This window comes from Anarrhichthys ocellatus, unplaced genomic scaffold, assembly GCF_004355925.1.
Source record: "Anarrhichthys ocellatus isolate YVR2014 unplaced genomic scaffold, GSC_Weel_1.0 scaffold14, whole genome shotgun sequence".
In the NCBI taxonomy this organism is placed as follows: Eukaryota; Metazoa; Chordata; class Actinopteri; order Perciformes; family Anarhichadidae; genus Anarrhichthys; species Anarrhichthys ocellatus.
The window spans coordinates 2366053-2370542 of record NW_022280044.1 but is presented as its reverse complement, the minus strand read 5'-3'; positions in this window follow the sequence as shown (position 1 = coordinate 2370542).

The following is a 4490-nucleotide window of genomic DNA, read 5'->3' as shown; positions in this document are numbered from 1 at the left end:
CATATCCCCAAGTTTCACTGCCAGTTCATCACGTTACAGCTTGTCCAGCAGGTTTAAGTCAGCCCGATGGGTTTATGATGGCACTATTAGAACCAAGGCGATGCAAAGTGTATTTTTTAAAAACATTAATACTTCCAAGTTGCACATTGAATCCCACAGGTGATATATTAAATCACTTAAATCACCAGTTCTGATATATACCGATTTCATAAACGTGTATTTCAAACATTGAATACATTTGATAGTGATGGCTGTACTGTGACAAATTAAACTCCAACAACTCTAAATTGATTTTAGGTACTGATGCCAAGAGTGTGCTACTGTTGTTCAGTGGTAGGTACCTATCCCAAGAGTGGTATGCTGGGCATGTTGCTGTAGTCGGTGCCAGGAGACCGGTGGAGCAACGCCCTTGAACTCAGGACAAAAAAACGAACACTCCACACATGAGCTGGTATCACTCACAGTCTCCCAAAAAAGAACCACAGACACAGAAAGAGAAAGAGAGGGAGACAGCCTTTATATGCCACTCAATAGTCACTCTTATGACAGAGTAGAACATTTTAGCTTTTTCACAAAACAAAAGAACACTCTCTGCTTGTTTCCTGTTAGCATGCAAAGCACTGGGGGAGGGAAACTGAAAGAAACTGAGGCATGACTCTCCAGAGTTCAAAAATCTGCCAGAAGTGCTTCTACTAGATGTTTTAGAAATTACGCTTATTTACTTTCTTGCCCAGAAATTTAGCTGAGAAAATTGATACCAGTCATGTGTGTATACTAAACATGAACGACCAGCTAGATGTTAGCTTAGCTTAACACAAATGGGGAACAGGGAGAAAACAGCAAATACATAAATACACACAAACACACGCACACACACAAAACCAACAAAAACACATAGTGTGTTAGGGTTCTTTTTTATTGCTTGAGAACGAGACTGAATGCATTTATGCCCAAATATCAGTCACAAAGTGTAGCCAGAAAGGTAGTATTTTGCATTATTGCAATATTGCGTTATTTTGAGTGCAATTATTCTTTTGGAGCGTGGTGTTTTTCTATTGGTTCTTTTCTGCTTTGTTTGGCATGGCAAATAAGACACTCCCTGAACACACCTGAGGCACATCACACAAGAGGCGCCAGATTGGACCGAGGTTGATCAGGTGTCAGTTAACTGTAAACCTGTTTTTTTTTTCTCCTGCAGCTGCGTCATATTCACAGTTTAACAAAATGGAAGCCTCTTAAAACAGTAGCACATACAATTCGATAAACATGACATCCTTTATCATTACTCATAAAAAGATACTGTAATTAAAGTAAACTACAGCAGTTATTGGTTACACAGTGGGTGACTGAGAATACTGTGTATGTACACTGAACTATAAGTGAAACTCTACACCTGCCATATTAGCATGTCCTGCTGTGTGTCTGTACGCTTTTGTTCCTCACATTTTATTTGTGTATTTGTCTCTCTCACCTCCATCCTCTCCCCTGATGTGAGCTGGCTCACCTGTCAGTAAGAGGTGATTGTTTTGTTGAGGTCACATTGTCACCCTTACATTTTAAACACCTATTCATGTATTATCCATCTCAACAAACACACAGGGTGTCATGAGGCTGTGCCTTTCACCTTATCCTTAAATTACCACATTGGTGGTTTGATGTGTTTCAGTGCTTTTGAACGGATCTTTACGTTGGTCTTTAAGTTATAAATAAAAATGAACAACTTAAACAGCTACAAAGTAATGTCAAAGGCAGCTACTAATGGCTGAAAAGGTGCAGGCTGAAGCCAGAGCTCATTACATTACTACACCTACCCTTATCACAAAACTAAAAAAATTCTATGTGTATAAACTACACCTTAAAATATGTATATGTGACTACAAAGACGTTGTTTTACATTACTGCTCACTGTACATTTGTGGTGTTTTCCTCCCATCTGCGTGGAATGCAAATCAAGTTACAGATAGCTTCATTCGGAATGTGCTTTGAGTCACAAGTTGATATCCACATAGTGAAATAAATGAATACATTCCAGTTAACCCATTGCTGCCTAAAAGGCAGAAAACACATACAAATATGAATCATGTGATAAGATACAAAACAAGCTGTTAAACAAAAAATGAAACTTCAAACTTTTTGAGTAGCCAAACAACATTGAGGCAAATTGATGAGGATTCATTTCCTTTATGATAACTTTATGCATTTGTGAGAAGATGAGAAAATCCTGGTGAAAAGCAGCAACGTATGTGTGCTGCTTTGAGAGCGGGTTTAACTTAAAACGAAAATTACAGGGTTGTGTTGGGAAAAGCGATCTTTCATTAAATCAAATAGCTAATGCAGTCAATGGAAACACACTTCTTTCTAGCGTTTACCCTCTTCGTTTCAAAAGCAAGAATATTTTCTAAATTGTTCTCAAACAAGTGAGGGAGACTTTGTGTTGACATTGTTGAAATATCCAAACTAAGTTTTGTATCTATTTCCTGTATTTCCTAAGTTGTATGTCTCTCAGCATTTTAGCAGCATCTGCTGTGTGGGCATCAGCCCTGCCAAGTAAACAAGGCTCTTATTAACTATTAAACACTTCACAGCAGGGACTGCAAAACACACACACACACACACACACACACACACACACACACACACACAATTGCAAGTAAGTTGGAGTGTGTGAGAGTCCCAGTGCAGAGTCAGGGGCCTCTTTTTTTCCTTCCAGTCACAGTGAAATTGGATCTCTCTCTCTCTCTCTCTCTCTCTCTCTCTCTCTCTCTCTCTCTCTCTCTCTCTCTCTCTCTCTCCATCCTCTGTGAGGAGGTTGTACACTTAAACACCAGCCGGTCTGCGGCCCTCTTGGTCTCTAATGGACGGACAGATAAATGACTTCGTAAGCAGAGCGTGAGCCAACCTGATTCAGCTCCACTACAGACATCTGAGACCTCAAAACATGCTAATGTACAATACTGTGAGCGGTTACAGAAACCGTCTTTTAGCCGATTTAACGGAAAGTGTTCAGTGAATCTCTTCACTAAAAGTCCTGGACCTTGACCTTTGACCTGCAACTGTGAAGTCATAATAATCACATTATCATCAAAGGCCAAAATACCACTCCACCTGTTCTTGTTTTCCTGTGAAACCTCTTTTTATTTGTTAGCATGAACGTTTCGGGGACACAGAATGGAGAAAAGATTGAGAGTTCCAGGATATTTTGATCCCTCTTCCTTTCATCCTGTCATGACTTCTGTTTTCAATGTGGCACCACAAGAGGGCCCTGTCACACAGCCAGAGCCTGTCAATATCCACAGTAAGACCATTAGTGTAACAGAAGCTCCAGAGCAAAGAAAGATCACCATCTAGTGGAAGAATGTCTCATTTTAAATCAATTATTGTACATTTAAATTAAAGGAATGTATGCATAGTGTTGGATGTGATTGGTTTTTGCGTTAAGGCTGCAACTAGTAATTATTTTTCATTCAATAATCTACCAGTTTTTCAATTGTTGATAAAAAAAGGTCTGTGAGAGATGAGTTCTTAAATGTCTTGTTTTGTCGGCCCACAGGCTGAAACCCAAATATATTCAATTTACAATAATATAAAACAAAGAAAAGCAGCAAATCCGCACATTTGAGAAGCCAGAAGTAGAGAAACTGATTAATTGTTGCTTGATTAATTTACTAAAACAATTAATCGATTGTCAAAATTGCTGCTCGTTGATTTTGTGCTGATCTACTAATTGTTTGAACGGCCATTTGTTTCCGCTCTATTATGTGTTATTGTCAGATTTTTATGAAACTAATTTGCCTGCACAATGAAAAAAAATACACAAAACATCACAATACTACAAACAAAACTCATTCATTGCTTGCTTTCACAGTGAGTGTCTTAAACACACACAAAACATACAATGCAAAGTTTAAGTATACGCATGTGGTGGAAAGTAACTTTTACTCAAGTACTGTACACAAGTACAATGTTGAGGTACTTTATTTTCGGCTACTTTATACTTCTACTTTACCACAGAAGGAAATTATGTACATTTCTTTTCTCCAATACATTGATTTTGACGGCTGCAGTCGTTTTTCTTTCCTGCAACATTAATCATTCCGTGACGCAACCGATTTTCCTTGTGACCTTTTGGAGATCTGTATATAAAAGTAGTTCAAACTAGATCCATCTCGACCAGCTACAACAGCAAAATGCTGCGTACACATTGGTTCATCAGTATTGACAATCTACTCATGTCTAATATAATATAATCAGTCACAAGGATTTACATTTGACACTTAAAGTATATCTTGCTGTTGATACTTCTGTACTTTTCATTAAATCGGAGTTTGAATGCAGGACCTTTACTTGTAATGGAGTGGTTTTACATTGTCGTATTATAGTTTGGAGTTCTTGTTCCACCAATGAGTCATTGTTTGATAGACTGGCCACTGACTCATCTTGATCTGTTTGATCTGCCCCCCCCCCCCCCCCCCCCCCCCCCCCCCCCCCCC